Genomic DNA, 17,441 nt, shown 5'->3' on the forward strand with positions numbered 1-17,441 from the left:
CATTGGCTGTTGGCTGATCTAGGATGGCTTTAGCTAGGAAGACTGGGGTGACTTGTCTCTTCTATATATGTCTCTCATCCTCAAGCATGCTAGACCCAGCATGTTCTCCTGGCCATGACAAGGGAGCAAGAATGAGAGCAAGCCCAACAGTGTATGCACTTTTCAAGCATTTGCTTATATCATGTTTGCTCCTATCTCATTGGCCAAAGGAAGTCACCTGGGCTGTCCTAGAGTGGGAGGGTGCTACAAGGTTACATGGCGGAGGGTGTAGATACAGGGAGGGAGAAGAATTGCTCTTTTTGCAATCAGACTACCCTACCCTAGAACCCAACTTGAGAATTGCTGGGTGCGATCACAGTCAGCTGGGCAAGGAATGAGGTCAGTCTTCTCTCTGTGCATGGCGACAGACTGTACTTTTAATTCTGATAAGCAATCTCACCAATAGATGCCTGGGCGATGTCAAGTGAGAGAGAGTTCATCTGGTTCCACACAGGACTTTTATTATCTTTCTGTGGAATCATTTCAGGGCTGAAAGGATTGTGGACATTAGTCCCCTGTGGGGACTTGACTTTCTACAGTTGTGCCAGCAAAGAGCAGTTCACGCTCTTTTCAGACCTGTGCCTCATTCTTTTGACAGTAGATGCCTGCAGCTGGTGAATTCTTGAGCCTTGAGAGGAGAAATTGTGCAGGTGGGATGTGACCTTGCCTCCATACATCCCCAGCCTTTTCTGCTGCCTCCCAAACACTTGCTGTCCCCTTTAATATGACCCATCATGTTGGAAATGAGGAAACAGAGGCCCAGAGAGGTTAACTGGCCAGCCTAAATCCACACAGCTACCTAGAAGCAAAGCTAAGCCTCCAACTCAGGTCCTCTCTCAAGCCATTTGGGTTTTAATTACCTCAAAGAAGCTTTGTTGGGGGAGGGGTGTGTGTGTGGAAAGGACTGAAATGTATTCCCAATCTTTATATATGAACAAATCACTTTCCTTCTGGGGGGACTATAATAAAATAATTTTTAAAATAGATGTTAGATGTTTTTGGAAGGGCAAAGTGGATAGTTATACATTGAGTGGTTGCTAAATACTGTGACAGGAGATCCTTTTTTTTTTTTTGAGAAGTTGGGGATGGGGTTTGAAACAAGAAGGGCCCTCAGTTGGGTAAGTCATTCTGCTTATCAGAGCCTCAGTTTTCCCACCTGTGAACGTTAGAAAAGGAAAGTAAAATATGGAATGTTTAACGAATTTACATGTCATCCTTGAGTGTCGTACTAATCTTTGTATTGTTCTGATTTTAGTATGTGTGCTGCTGAAGCAAGCACTGGACATCCTTGGTAATATATTTTTGTTTTCAGAGTTTTTCTCTCCTCTGCCCCCTCCCTACCTCCAAGAATTTCTGCTACATCAGAGAAGTCAGCAGAGGATCTCTGAGCAGAGAGCAAAGAATTTGTGTTCTAGCTCCTACTTTGTCAAACAGCAGATAAAATTGTGAAGGCAGATCTGGTTTTCCAGAAGAGGAGCTACATTAACACCTAATTTAGCTGACAGTGGTGGGGAACAGTTTGTTCTACATTTAAGCACCATCAAATAAATTCACTATTTTTTTTTTTTTTTTTTGGTGAGGAAGACTAACACTGAGCTAACATGGGTTGCCAATCCTCCTCTTTTTGCTGAGGAAGATTGGCCCTGGGCTAACATCTGTGCCATCTTCCTCTACTTTTTAATGTGGGCTGCTGCCACAGCATGGCTTGATAAGTGGTGCATAGTTCTGCACCTGGGATCCAAACCTGTGAACCTTGGGCCGCCGAAGTGCAGTGTGTGAACCTAACCACTACGCCACCAGGCCGGCCACTAAGCTTGCTATTTTTATGATGGAAATACTTCTGGAATGTTACATATATTCCCCTGATTTACTAAACGGAGAATTACTTGAAACTTCTCAGCCTCATCCTTTGAGACATGGGTTATTGATACAATGTGCCTTGTAAAGAGCCATGTGAGTGAGAGGCATTATTACTGTTGTTATTGTTTGTTTCAAGACTGCTGGAGTAGGTGGGACTACTTGCCATTAAACTAAGTTTTGACAGATGCTTTTTTAATTCTTATATTTTATTTTCAGAGTGTTTCTCTATTCTTCCTCATTGTCAGTTGATCAGCTGTGCCTTTGGGCTGCTCAAACACAGACTTGTTCTTAGATCCATTCCGTGACCTTCTCCTGTTCCGCTCCAAGTTACGGGGAACTACATTTCCCAGGCTCCCTTGCCCTCTTGTGTCCGATAGGAGACATAGACTTCCCCTTTCTCCATAGCAGCCTATGCTGTTCTAGTCTCTGGGCTCTGATAATATCACTTCCTTCCATTATCCCTCCTCCCTAGCTTTCCACAGTTGCTAGTTCCTGGACTGCCTCCCTGTTTTCTCTGTGGCCTCTCAGCCATGCCATCACTTTGTACCAGTCCCTTGCTTTGAAAGATCTAGAGTAGTTTCTGTTTTCTGGTTGTCTTTGACTGATAACAGTTTATTGAGGTTCCTTCTCTTGCCTTTCCTTCTAATTTGCTTCTTGCAATCTACTGTGAGGACAACAGCCAACTTACCCAGTTTATTTTATTAGACATAAAAATGCAAACCTGATTGAGCAGTAGAGCAGAGTGGTTTAGAGCCTGGGCTCTGGCATCAGAGTGCTTGGGTCCCAAATCCCAGTCATACCACTTACTGGCTGTGTGACTCTGGGGAAGTTTCTTAACCCCTCTAAGACTCACTTTTTTCATCTGAAAAGTGAACGTACAGTACCTATGCTGTCTCTTAAGACAACACCAGTGGAGGAGAAGGGAAGGATTTGGGATTGGGCAGAGCGGGAAGTAGAGCTGTGATGCAGTCCTAATGGAAGTCTTAGTCAACCCCGTAGGGCTCTAAAGCAGTCTGGGCCTTTATGCACCGGTGCTGTCCACTGAAGGCAGCAGCCAGGGGAAGGGTGCTGGACCTTGGGCGGAGCAGTTTGTCCAGCTGAGGGCAGCTTTTTGCATTCTGCCTGCAGCATGGGCGGCAGCAGGGGAATCAGTTCTTCAGTCCTGAAGTGGGGTCTGGTCATCACATCTCATCTCCAGGTGTGTGAAAGACAAATAGTTAATCCATGAGAAGTGTGTCGCTCAGTGCCTCATGCTTGGTGAATGCTCAACAATAGTAGTTCTCATGATTAATGGATTAAATATGGAAGTTCCAGGAAATGGACTTCCTGATGTCTAGTTTAGCCATTCAGAGAGGACTTCCTGTCCGTGACCCTGTCCTAGAGAGTCAAGAAAAAGCAGCATAAGTGGTCTGTGGGTTAATAAGGTTCTGTGGCTTCTACACACATACTATTGAGCACATTTGTATTTTTATATTAATGTTAACTTAGTATCTTTAAATATGGCTTACTCATAAGTTCTTATATCTTATTCCCCAGGGTGTTTAAGGTAGTTAGCATCAAATTTGACAGGAATTAATACAGCTCTCATTTTTCCAACACTTATTATGTAGCCACAGTGCTATGCATGCATTGTCCCATCGGTTCTCGGGACGACTCGCTAAGGTGCTGAAATTCCCGTTTGATGGTGAGGACCTGAGTTCAGTGAGGTTAAGTGATCTGCCCGAGGTCACCCAGCCAAGCAGTGGCAGCTAAGTTCTCCCACCAGGGCTGCAGCCCCAGACTCATGCCAGCCTACGCTTTTAACTACATTTTAATGATTTAAACAGCAGTAGGGGAAACCTCCTCTGAAAATAACTCGAGCAAAGTGTAGGTGTTGTTTTGGTAGAAACATTTCAGCTGTTACCATAAAAATCTTCTCCCAAATGGCTTTGTGAGAGCAAAGCTGTGCCGGCTCTGCTTGTGTTGATGATGTGAGCCTTATGGCTCAGCCACAACACGAATGATTTGTTTTCCTGGCCTTGTTGGCGAAGCGATTTAATTTCTGGATTTCCCTGAGGAGGAAGCCTAAACAAATAAATTTCTTTATAATTGGATGTTTAAAGAGGCGCCCACGAGGAAAAGTTAAAATGGGAAGCCAGGTACTTTTTCACTCACTGAGTGATGCAGTATATAGATAGAATTCACTCGGTGCTTGCACTTCCTAATATTTGGCTTTCTGCTTTTCCTCAGGAAATGATTATTATACTCATCTAGAGCCCCACAAGCAAGGTGGGAGTGTAGGTACGTGGGTGGGCACCACTGTTTTTGGAGAACAGCAAATTAGATCACTAATTCTTTAAATAAAAGTAATGCTTCCTTTTCTGTAGAAAAAATAATTTTTCAAAATTGGGTATCTGGTACTAATGAGAAGTCAAGGAAGCTGTAAGGTCAGGGCTTCCTAAAAGTGAGTTCTGAGGATCCCTATTTTTTTGATATATCAGTTAGGATAGTTTGGCCATTCATAACAGAAAAATGTAAAATAACGGTGACTTAAACAAGATGGAAGTTCATAGAAAAGAAATTCAGAGTTAGGCACTCTGATTTCACGGTAAGATCAGGAGCCCAGGTTCCTATCTTTTTGTCCCACTGTCCTGAACATGCGGCTCCCATTTTCAAGGTCACTCAGGGGCCATCATGTCCCCAGTCCAGACGTGCACAAAAAGCAGCTCCCTCAATTTCTGCAGCCTTTCTGGAAGTTCCATTTAATACTTACTTTTTTTTTTCATTGGCCGGTGCTTGGTCACATGGTCATACCTAGCTGCAATGTAGTCTTTAGTTGAGGCTGTCTTACTGATGAAAAAGAGGAGAATGGATATTGAGTGGTAACTAGCAGTATATGCTGCATTTGGGGTTGTAATACTAATGCCTCGACCAAAAATTTACACATGTTGGAGTTAACATTAAAAGATGAGTTTTGTTTGTGTATGTTACCCTCATAATCCTCAGAGTCTTCAGTGGGCTGATGTGCATCAGAATATAGAGCTCTGGAATGTGCTTCACTCTTGCCCCCTTTACTGGAGGAAATAATATTCAGAGAAGCACACTTTCTTCATGTCATTCAACAAATATTGATCAACTACCACATGCTGTACACTGTGCCAGGTCATAGCAGCGTCTAGGAGCTAGAACATTTCCCACATATATTTGATCACCACCTTTTAACCCCCTATGTAAAGTCTATTAACACTTCATGGAAGTAGTGTCTTAAAGAACCTAGTTTGGTAAATGCTAACCTGGAAGTGCTCATCAGTAGGAGAAACCTCACACACCCAGCATAGGGATTGAAAGAGAAAAGTGTCTGTATCAGTTATCTATTTCTGCATAAAATCCACCTCAAAGTCCAATACTTTAAAACAGTAAGCTTTTATTATTGTGCACAAGTTCATGGGTAGACTGGGTGGTTCTTGTGGCCTTGGCTGGGGTCACTGTGAGCACTCTGTGGTCAGCTATGGGTTGGGATGTAGCTCTGCTGATCTTGGCTGGATATGCTCACTTGCTTGGGTACAACTGGGGGCTGGCTTGTCTGTGATTACAGCAGTTGAGACCCTGGAATTTTCCCGACATGGTCTCTTCATCCTCCAGCACGTTGGCCCCAGCTTCTCATGCTGGTCACGTGGTCCAAGAGAAAGAGCAGAAGTGCATGAAGTCCCTTGAGGCCAAGGCTCAGAATTAATAGTCTGACTTCTGCCAAAGCAAATCACCAAGTCAGCCCAGATTAAGTTGGGGATACAGGCTCAATCTTTTGTTGAAAGGAGCTGCAAAGTCACATTGCAAAGAATGTGGAAAGCTGAAGAAGTAGGGAATTGGGGCCATTTTAGCAATCAATCTACTTCGGTGTTCCAGGGAGGAAAAATTTAACCTCTGTGGATACCTGATCCTTTCTGTACCTTTTCTCCTTCCCTCTTTCCACCTAACATGCCCAGTCAAAGTTCTTGTTCATTGAACATGTTGGCAGCTATGTTGATGGAATGAAATCAGTTGTCTTTACCTGCCTCAATGTGTTGGAATCCCCAAAGCTCAGTCACCAGCTGGTGGGTAAGACTTTTGAGTAGGTAGTCTGTGATATCACTTGCTATTCTTTGGGACAGCAGTATTGCTGCATCTCTTGTGTACTCTGTACCTAAACTGCCAGGGAGTAAGATGTGTTTCATAAATGTAACCTAATAGACTATAACTCAATCATGGCCACTTGCTCTTCCTCACTTTCATCAAGCGCTTCCTACACATGTAAGACTCAGAAAAACAATATGAATAAGAAGTCACAAATAAGGAGAGAGTGGTTTGAGCCAGCCAATAGCAAACATCATAAATGGAGACTCTGTGTATGAATCAGTTTCCCTTATCTTATTCTGTTAAATTGTTCTATTCATACGTACTGTGGAATATCAGAATAAATTATCAACACTTTAAAAAATTATGATAGTCTTTAGGAAGACCTTTCTCGATACATTCGCAGTGCCCCATCAGTCATCTGCCGTGGGTACTTTTGTTCTTAATCTTCAGTTTGTTTCAGGCAGTGCAAAGGGGCAGATCTGATGCTGTATCTTGATTGGTAAACTCTGTAGTGTTGAGCATGTTACAACCCTCTGAAATGTGCAGTCTCCTCATCCATAAAATGGACATATGGCGATACCTATGTCAGTGAGTTCAAGAAGTCATGTAAAGGTTGTGTATGACCATTACTCATAATGCCTAACGTTGACAGGGCACTAACCATGTGTTGGGTACAGTTCTCAACAAACCTGTGAGGTAGGTGCTGTTATAATCCCATTCTTGGATGATGCGATTGAGGCACAAAAAGATTAAGCAACATGCCAAGGTTGCACAGCCCCGAGGTTTGCAACCAGGCACGTGGTTCTATCTCACAGTCAGTCTGAAGAGTTGCCTCTGTAGCTGTGAGGACAAGGTCGTTTAAAAAAACAAGAAAGTAAAGGTCTTTTTGACAGAATTGAGAGGGATGGGAACAATGACTTAGATTTTAAAAATTAACTTTGGACTCTTAGTACAGAGCCTGCCCTGGCCATTTACATAGCTATTTCTTGCAGGTACATTTGACATTCAAAAGCAATCAGATTGTATTATCTGTTCTTTGAGGGATTACTGGGCTCTGTGCCTCTTGAAGGTTACATTTGCAATCGGCATTAATTTCATTGTTAAACATTTTCCTTCACATTAGTTACAGAGTCGTTTCTTTTTCTTTTCTTTCCTTCTTTTTTTGGTCTAGTTGAGTTCTAGTGGAGATGATAACTTGTGGGATTAGAAGGGACAGCTCACATTCCTTGTTCAGGAAGCCCTATTAGCCACGGAGAGCAAACGCAGAGCTTGGCTGAACCCGGTGGATCGCTAATCCAATGTCATTGAGCAGAGCCGTGTTCTCCGGCCTTCCCCATTTTAGTCCAAAATGCCCATTAAACTGGAGTGGGGTGAAGAAGGCACACGACATTAATAGGGAGTGACTTTCTTGCTACATTTTATGATTCACTCGAGGGAGTCACTAAGCTACATGAACAAAGAGAGGAAATCCATTGGAAGCCAAGGACAGAAAAAAATCATATGAAGAAAAGATAAATTAGTGATGCCCATTTGCCTTTTATGTGTGTCATAGTCTGCTCGGGCTGCTATGACAAAATACCACAGACAGGGTGGCTTATAAACAACAGATGTTTCTCACAGTGCTGGAGGCTGGAAGGCTGAGATCAGGGTGTCCACGTGGTTGAATGTGGGTCCTCTGCTGGGTTGCGGACATCTCGTGTGTCCTTACGTGGTGGAAGGGGCGCAGGATCTCTCTGAAGCCTCTTTGATAAGAGCACTAATCCCATTTGTGAGGACTCCACTCTCATGACCTTATCACCTCCCAAAGGCCCCATCTCCTAATACCATCATCTTTGGGCGTTAGGATTTCGTGAATATCGGGGAGACACAAACATTCAGACCATAGCAATATTCAGGCAGATTTTTAAAAAGTCATTGCATATAAGGTGGTTATGATTTAAACAGAAAGTCATTTACTGTTCAAGAAAACAGCGATTCTTGGGCTGCTTCCTGAATTGGACAGAATGTTAAAATGTTGGAGGAACCACATGCCTGGTTATAAATTCATTGTGGTTCGTGCTAAGGAATGACAGCCTCATTTTTAACTCTTAGTAATTGAAATATTGGAATTTTTAAGTACAGAGGAAAGGAAACTATAATGGAATTCAAGACAGTGCGCTTGGCTTGCTGGCTTCCGGAGAATCACATGGGTTTAAAACACTCCTCAGGGCCGGCCCCGTGGCTTAGCGGTTAAGTGCGTGCGCTCCGCTGCTGGCGGCCTGGGTTCGGATCCCGGGCACGCACCGACGCACCGCTTCTCCAGCCATGCTGAGGCCGCGTCCCACATACAGCAACTAGAAGGATGTGCAGCTATGACATACAACTATCTACTGGGGCTTTGGGGGAAAAAATAAATAAATAAAATTAAAAAAAAAACAAAACACTCCTCAATTGGCTGTATTTTTAATTTAAAGAAAAACAGAAGGAGCTTTTCTTTTCTCCTATACAAGAGCCCATGAAGAAGTCTCTTTATCTTATCTTGTAATTCACAGGCCAGAGGACTGAGTTTGAATATATTTACTTACCTAGATATATTTATAAAATACTAGTAATTACTAATGTATATGGAATTCTTGCTATATGCCAGGTACCATTTTAGCTCATTATCTGTAATAACCCGTTTATCCTCACAATAACCCTTTAAGTAGATACTATCATTAGCTCTATTTTACACACTAGGAACCTGAAGCACATAGATCTTAAGTAACTTGGCTAAAGTCACACAGCAAGGGAGTTGCAAAGCTAATATTCAAACCCAAGCTGTTTTAATCACTACGCGTGTTTCCCCAAGTATCAGTCATTCAGATACCACCTTCATGCTTTTTGCCATGATTGTATTCCACTTCTATTATTATTTAATGTTTTTAACTGCAAATATATGTATTTAAAAAGGAAGTTTTTTTTTTTTTTGTAGGGGAACAGTCGCCCTAAACTAACATCTGTTGCCAATCTTCCTCCTTTTTCTTCCTTTTTCCCCCTCAAAGCCCCAGTATGTAGTTGTGTATAGTTGTAAGTTCTTCTGGTTCTTCTGTGTGAGCCACCACCACAGCATGGCCACCGACAGATGAGTGGTGTGGTTCTGCACCCCGGAAACGAACCCAGGCCACTGCAGTGGAGCACGCAGAACTTGAACCCCTAGGCCATCAGAGCTGGCTCTAAAAAGGAAACTTTAAATCACTACCTTAAATGGAAAACCATTGTGTGCCACAAATAGTAGAGATATGCAATAAAAGTCAAAAAATGAAAACCAAATAGTGTCAGTCAATCCTAAGTAGATGGCAATGCCTGCCAGAAACCCTGACTCGGAGGCCTGCCCTCCCTTTATTGAGAGAAAGAGAGAGAGAGAAGGGAGAGGTAGCCAGCTTTCCTCCTGGGGGGATTCTGTGTTATTCCAGGCTCAGTCTGAACACCACCTAAAATCATCCTGCAGTTTACCAGTGACAGTGGCTCCTACACTCTGGGAATCACTGGTCTAGGATATGAAGATGTCACACCGTGTTCAGAATTATCTTAGGAAAGTGAAGCAGAGAAATGTTGAAATGAATTCAGGTCTGTATTAGTTCAGCCAATCCAAGTAAAGCTATTCTCTGGATTATTAGTCCTAAATTATTCATCTGGTCCCTAGAAGATCCTTTCAGATTGCTTCATGGAAAGGACTGTGGGCAGTTTTTACCCAAGTTGTTATCTGTAAAAGAAGGTATGGTTACTCCTGAATTTTCAACCAATCTACTTAGACCAAGGCCTGAAATCAAGCCTTTGCTTCATCCTTGACACACATACCTATTGGTTTGAAGCATCAGCAAGCTTTAGCCTCTTTGAAATACCTGTTGGAGATCATTGGGAATAGTGTCCCTTTCTCTGTTACCAAGATAACATTCTCTTTACTTGTATGCTCTCCATGGTTAATATAGGATTATTATATTTTGATTATGATGAGAAAAGTAAAAGGTGTCTTTTCATCTCCCAGTTTAACATAAATGATGAGACTTAGTGTGTTTTCATGTCATGAAGAGGGATCTTCCTTTTAATCCATAGGCCTCTGTAAAAAGCAATTCATGGACATAATTAAGACTCATCAATGTGAACAATAAATTAATCTGCATCTGAAGGTTTACTGATTATCTATCTGATCACATAATTTCCACATATTCCGATTACGTTTTTCAGGTGCTTTTTACATGCTATGAATTCTTCATCAAGATGATTCTATTAGCAGTGACTCTTCCATACACGGTGAGCCTCGTAATGGAGAGCGCTCAGCTAGATGCAAGTTTTAACAGACTTGAAGCTGGCGGATGAAACTGGCTTCATCTTGCTCAGCATCCCGATGTCTGTTTTTAAATACTATAGTTAAATATTAAATATTAAAATTCAGTATTATAGCTGCAAATAAGCAGAAGGTATTAAATGTGGCTTGTGTGGCTGGTGAAATATTACAACCTTTTGCTGTTTGGTGTGCTGGTGAACCTCAGAAAGCTGCTGATAGATTTTAGGCCTGTTTAGTTGCTCATGGTTAGAGAGAAGAGGTGGGCAGGCTGTGAGGGGACTTGTGAACGTCTGTCCACACTAAAGCTGTGATGGGGTCTGTGTCTCCAAGGGGCCACTGCTCCATTCCAGCCAGGACAGTGTGGTGAGCTGGATCGGCCACAGTTTAGTGGCATAACAGAGACCACCTTTATCTGTAGGTTTCATCTGGTGGTGCCATCATGTGTTTCATCTGATTAGTAAATTGTGGCCATGGTTGGTCTCCACCAGTTTTGCTGTGGCTTATTTAGATGCAGCCTATAGTTGTCCTACTCTGCCCTGGGCTAGGTTTTAGAAATCAGAACTCGCTGTGGAAGTGGGTCCTGGTGTTGGGAATAAGATTAGTGAAGGTCAGGATAGTTAGATCCTCAAGGGTATGGACCACATACATGTGTGTTTACTCACCAGTGTATACCTGGCATCTGACACAGCACTGGGCATCTGGCAGACACTCAGTAAATAACGTGTCGAATTAATGAGGGAACAGAGTTTAATTGGGCAACTGGTGTTTTTGGCATCATATCATTTTTGCTTGGTGTCAGGAAACCGTAACAAAACTGGTGTGTGTGTCTGTGTGTGTGTGTGTGTGTGTGTGTGTGTTATAGCTTCCTTAAGAAATAGAATCGATTTCAGTTTTTAGAACTGAAAAAGAATACTGAGAGTTATCTTGGAGTGAGTAGCTGATTTCCCACAATAACAGTTTCTCTGATTGAAAAAGTCACAGGCTCTTTTAGAGAAGGCGAAAAAGACGGTGATGACTTCTGTTCCTTTCCTTTTGTGTCTGTGCAAGAAGAAAGAGCCTGCAAGGATTTAGAATAGAGAGAAGCCGTGTGGAAAACAGATAGTTTTCTTCCAGACTTTAGGTCTTGAGGATTAGCAGAACATACTAGGAAATAAGGTTCTTCCTCTTGGGAAATTACTAATACTGGCAGCTTGAAATAGCATGAAAAAGACTTTTAGTAGTGGCAGGTCTTCAGACAGTTTGCTAGAGAGGAGAAGGGCCCGAGCTGAGTGAAAGCAGAAAGAAAGCACAAGTTACAGCAGCAAGTAATGAAAACAAGGAAGTCTGGAGCAGAATGCAGCCAACATGTTCTTCCCACCTACTGTGTGTCAGGCCCTGGAGCATACTTATAAATATTAATTATTGTTGAGACAGCTGTTATTTGAGATGTCTTATATTTTTTAGATAGATACTGTTATCCCCATTTTACAAATAAGGAAACTGAAGTTTATAAGGAAGTCTGTAATTAGTCCAAAGCCACATTAACAGTTAGTACATGCAGTGGGGCTAGGGTTTGAACTGAGGCCTGTCTGATTCGAGAACCCAGGTTCTTTCCCCAGGTTAAGCAGTTCCTTGCCTTTCTTATAATTGTAGTCTATATTTAGCAAGTATCCCGAGTGGTTCATAGCTTTTACCACTTTTAAAGGAAGAGTTCTATTTTTACAGGGAAGATAATGTTGGATTGTGGACTCAATGTTTTGAATTTTAGCCAGCTGTGCCTGGATGTGCATGTGTGTGTTTGTGCAGAGGGGGCAGTGATGGTGGTGGTGGTGATGGAGAATATTCAGGTGCTCCAAATCCTTGATACTCAAAGTGTGGTCCCTGGACCAGCAGCATCGGCATCACCTGGGAGCTTGTTAGAGACTCTCAGGCCCCACAGCAAACCTCCTGAGTCACAAACCAATAACATAATCCTTAGGTGATTCGTGTGCATGTGAAAGTTTGAGAAGCGCTGGTGTAAAATACTGTGATAGCTCAGCAGCTATCTGAGTGGTTGGCATATTGTGCAAAAGCACTAAGACTAGATAGAGACAATTTAAGTTATTATCCCAGTTTATTGAGTACTTACTAAGTACCAGATGACATGTTAAGTGTTTTATGTAGATTTTCTTATTTGAAAATTTTTAGTAACCCTGTGAGGTGGGTATTTTTGTTCCTATTTTAGAGATGAGAAAACCGAACGGTGGAGAGGTGAAGTAACTTGTCCAAAATCAGATAGCTCCAATGCCGACCCAGGTGTGTCTGTTTCCAGCCTGATGCTTTTTACCACCATCTGATGCTGTCAGCTTCTCTTACAAACCAGGAGCTGTTGATTACCAATCTCAGACTGGTGATAATAGGAAAGTTTGACTTATAGCGCAGAGCGTTGCCAATTCATGAATCGTATTGTGAAATTAATTTTATTTTATTCTAAATGGTGAGACAAAAATGAAGTTCTCTCTCCTGAATAATATCTGACATTGCTTATATCGTGCTTTGTATATTTTTTTTTTTGGAGTAAAATAACATATTTAGACAAAAGACCTTGGGAAGCATTTTTATTGTTCTGTGGATTGTGTTCTGACTTTAAAGATAACTACCTTTTTCATGCTTTACTGATAATTATTAATAAAATATAATTCAGTAATACTGATACTAGTTAAACTGCATTAATTCTGATAATCAGTGATAGAGTAACAGATGTTGAATGCAGCTAGCATGAAGAGTTAGAGGAACATTGGTGAGTATATAAGTTCATATAATTTATTTAAATTTTGTTTTTGATTTCACAAAGTGAAGAAATTTAATTTTTGTTGGTTCTTTCTTCACTGAGTGTTCTTTTTTTGTTTTTGTCAAAATCTTTTTGTTTCAGGATTCACTAGGATGATCCAGGTGGACTGAATTGGCAGTGTTTGTTAGAATGTTATTACCATGCTTTAAAATAATGTTTTCTGCTAATTGATCCTTTGTTCCCTGGAACAGTGAGTTGACTTTACCCTGAGTATACTGGGTTGTTGGCTTTAAAATTGATTTTTACCAAGGTTGGAAGGATCAAAGGTACTATTAAATAATTGTTTTTGTCTTTAATCCACAGAATTTTTGGAAAAAAGGAAGCAAAGAGTATAGTGATTTTTTTTGTGTTTTGGGATTTGGGGGAAAAGGAGAAGGGAAGGAGGCAGATCTGCCTGAACTTAAAAATTTTCTTGTTTATCATGTCACAGTAAATGAAAACGCTGATAAGTTCTTAAATTCCTTGGTAATGAGAGTCAACGAGTAGATTTAATATACTATTTAGAGCTACCAGGGAAAAAGATGCTATGTAAGTATATAAGGATGGCATTTACTCTGGAAACACCGCATTCATTGATGTTCACTGGTCCTATAGTATTTAATTATAGTAACCCTGGTGAATCCTGTAGAGGTTGCTTATCTGGCAGTGTCAAATATATAAAGCCATCTGACCAAGTAATTAAAAAAAAAAGCTGAAACATAAGACTTTTCTTGTTCTGAGTAAAAATTTGTGTATCCTTACTTTACACACAGTTCTAAAAAGATGGTTTTTAAATTCACAGAGCTTTCCAGTGGTGTGCTGGTAAATGTTTAACAACTGGCTCTGAGAAGGGGGAGGGGGAGAATTTGGGGTTGTAATGTCTGCCAGTTTCTGTGGTGTAAATCCTCCCACTGTGACTGGAGTTGGGAAGAGATGCACATAGCGGTCTTGCAGGCTGTGTGCTTTGGCTCAGCACACCATTGATTTTCGCACCAAGAGATTAGAGAGGGAAGAGGCAGAGGGAAGCAGTGGAGAGACAGAAAAACTAAAAAATGTAGAAAGTAATTAGAAACTTAGAGCAAGTTGGGAGGTGGGGGTTTCTGTTAAAGGAATGTAAGTAAAAGTGTCTCTTTTCTTCCCTGAAACTGTGGAGATGAAAACAGTTACTGCAAGTGGAAGAAAAAATCTTCACTAAAACTAGGAAATGGCTAATCCCCAAATATTAAGACTCTGAAGACCCTCTGCCAAATTTGGTTATATTGGGAGCAAATCCAAGGAAAATCAAAGTATGTCTCTCTTAGAGCCCCAGCAGGCCAAGGCAAGAAGCCAGGACTTGGAAGAGAGAGGTTAAGGTACAGGTGGGGCCCCAGGGAAGCAGCACTTGTTCTTAGTTGGATGATTTCTTTGTTTCTTAGATTATGCAATATGCTCCATGTTTTCTTTCTGTAAATTAGCGTTATATTGTGTTTTTTACTTTTTTTGTGGTAATAAATTATTACAAGTGTGAATAATACAATAAAATCCTGTTTATAGATTTATTAACTTTATAGATTTAACTTTAAATAGTATCTATTGACTCCTACATATGAAAATTTTAAAAAATAACATTCAAACTTCCTCCCAGCTTTTCCTCCAATCTCTTGATTATATTGTTATTTTTGTTATCAAGATTTATAACATTTTCTTTTTTTAGTTACAGTGCCTTTATTTTCTTCCAGCTTTATTGAGATATAATTGACATATAACATTGTGTAAGCTTAAGGTGTGCAACATGATGAATTGGTATATGTATATATTGCGAAATGATTACCACAATGAGGTTAGTTAACACATCCTTCCCCTCACAGAATTACTGTTTTTGTGTGTGTGTGGTGAGAAGATTTATAGCATTCTATGTACTATAATTGTTTGGCTTCCATTTCATATTTAAATAAATTATGTTGCAAAAACCAGAACAAAAGAAAATATCAAACCAGGAAGGCTAACAGAATGAAATAATAGAATTAAGATGAACTACCTGGTTATTAGAAACTGTAATGTAAATGGGATAAACTCATTCATTAGAAGGAAACTGTATTTTGAATACAAGTCATCTAAAACAAAGTGATTACAAGCAAATATAAAAACTAAAACCCAGCGGTGGTTGTAATTAGCATGAAAGATGGAGGAAGTTTTTACTTTTAAATTTATGCCTTCTGTGGTCTGAGCTTTTTAAATAAGCTTGTGTTACTTTCACAGTTAATTTTTAAGACATCCCAGCCTGAATCCATTCATTGTAATAAGACACAGATGCGAGTTCTTCATAGTAAACAGCGACTCGGTTAGCGCTCTGTGACTTGTCACATGGCAGCCCCTCAGTAAGTAGTGACTGAAACCTCCTCAAGGTACCATAGCATGATGAAACGTATCTTATGTTTGCCCAGAGCTTTGGAGTTTGTATTTTTCTCTTTTGATTCTTATGCAGACATGTGAGGTTATTGTTATTTTATAAGTGATTTTATTGATATTTTACAGGCTCAGGTAAATTAAGCCGCTTGCTCAGCATCACACCATCCCATGTCTCCTGAATCATTTTTTAAGTAAAATATTTTTCTCAGCATGTTACGGTGGTCTCTTCAATAGAGTATTATGATTTTGTTTCTTCAGTGGAATCTATATTTATGAACTAAAGACATAATTTTTACATTTTATTAAATATCTTCTTAGGATTAGAGGAGTGTAACTCATTTTAGAAAGAAAGATTCTGATCTTTAAAGCGACATGATTTGGAAAAATAACTTGGGTGGAGTTGTCTCTTCTGGAGTAGTCGGGCAGATGAACGAGGGTTCAGTGGTGACTTAATTATCTCGGTGGCACAGCTGTGATCCGCCAGTCTCTCCTGGTTCTATTCTGAAAACCCACTTCTTCATATAAATGACCACGATAACCCATCCGGGGATTGCTGGGGATGTGCAGGGATTGCAGGACTCCAGGATGTGAGATAAATGGAGGCCTTTGAGGTAGGAGTCACGTTTTACACGTGGTTTGCTGGAGGCATGTGACTGTTTCTTCCTCTTAAGTCTACCTGTGTAAAAGTGGTTGAAATGTGCACATATGGATGCAGACGGTATTGTGTTTGGGTGGTATTTGTAATGGTTATTCCTGGCTTGGCATCATTTTTTTGGCTGGGGTGCCCGTCCTGTAGGATCCGTCAGCTGAAAGTGAATCTCTGAGGTCTGACATGCAACTTTCGAGGGCAAATAGGTGACCAGCGTACAGACACCTGCCTGTGATAGAGACTGCAAGAGGTTCAAAACAAAACGGCCAGCTTCTTGAGGTTAGACACCCTGCTGTCCCTTTTATTTTCCAGTATAATGCAAGGAGGATGGTGGCTATCCATTCAATACCTGTGTTGTGTGTTTCCATTCCACATTCCTCGGCTTTCATGTGGAAAACAGGTTTAGTTTTATAACATCGAGAAATGTAGAAATTGATCACACTGTAATTTTAGAGATATTGATGCAAGTTGGGACAGATGGGAAGCCTAATAATTTGAAGACTTTTCTAAGTGCTCTGAAAACCTGTCACAATGTCAGGTTTGTGGATTAAAAATTGGTAAGTGGAATCTAGAGTTATGAGCATTTCCCAAATCTGTTTTGCAAAATACATTTCCCTCTGGATGTCACTCAAATCAGGGGTCCCATTAAATAAGTTAAATAAGTCCTGTTAAATAAGTTTGGGAAACAATGCATCAAATACTTCTTTTAATAGATTGAGGAGTATGAGCATATTAAAAATTTAGAGAAATCCTGCAGTATAGGATTCTGGTGACATTAGTGTAGGTTGACAACCCTAAAACTTCACCTGGGAACCTTTTTTCTAAACCATTTTACGTTCTCTGGCACATTTTGGGAAATGCTGAATTTTTTTTATTGTCATGCTAGCACTCATGGATGGATGAATCAGGGGACTTACATATAGGAGTGTGTGCGCGTGTGTGTTAGCATCTTAACTTGATGTAGAATTAAAATCCTCCTGAGATATATTTACAGGACAAAAGTCTGCACATTTTACTATCTGTGCAAGGGAGATAATCTCCAGATCTCACTTTAGATATTTGTCCTTATTCATTTTTCTTTATTCAGCATTACTAGTAACTTAAAAGCTTAAAACGTTTTATTTCCTTTCTTGAACCCTGAAGGTATTATAAAGGAGGCAAATAGGCAAAAGGTGCCAGCCAGATGGGGAAGTTGAAACAAAGACTTTCAGCAGCTTATGAGTTATTACATTTCCTGAATTGTGGGCAATCAGTTTTGCTGTCCTTTGGGTTTACATCTTGAATTTTTTGCAGCCTTCATTATAGAAAAACCAGAGATT

At 40.6% G+C, this 17,441-nt stretch overlaps 1 protein-coding gene and 1 pseudogene across 7 annotated transcripts in view; one reads left to right on the top strand and one right to left on the bottom strand.

Moving 5' to 3' along the window:
• PLCB4 (phospholipase C beta 4) overlaps window positions 1–17,441 on the top strand; it is a 396,094-nt gene that overhangs the window by 76,566 nt on the left and 302,087 nt on the right. The window lies entirely within an intron of this gene.
• On the bottom strand, window positions 1,219–1,318 carry LOC131418801 (U6 spliceosomal RNA; annotated as a pseudogene).

This window comes from Diceros bicornis, chromosome 19 (genome assembly GCF_020826845.1).
Source record: "Diceros bicornis minor isolate mBicDic1 chromosome 19, mDicBic1.mat.cur, whole genome shotgun sequence".
NCBI classification, from domain to species: domain Eukaryota; kingdom Metazoa; phylum Chordata; class Mammalia; order Perissodactyla; family Rhinocerotidae; genus Diceros; species Diceros bicornis.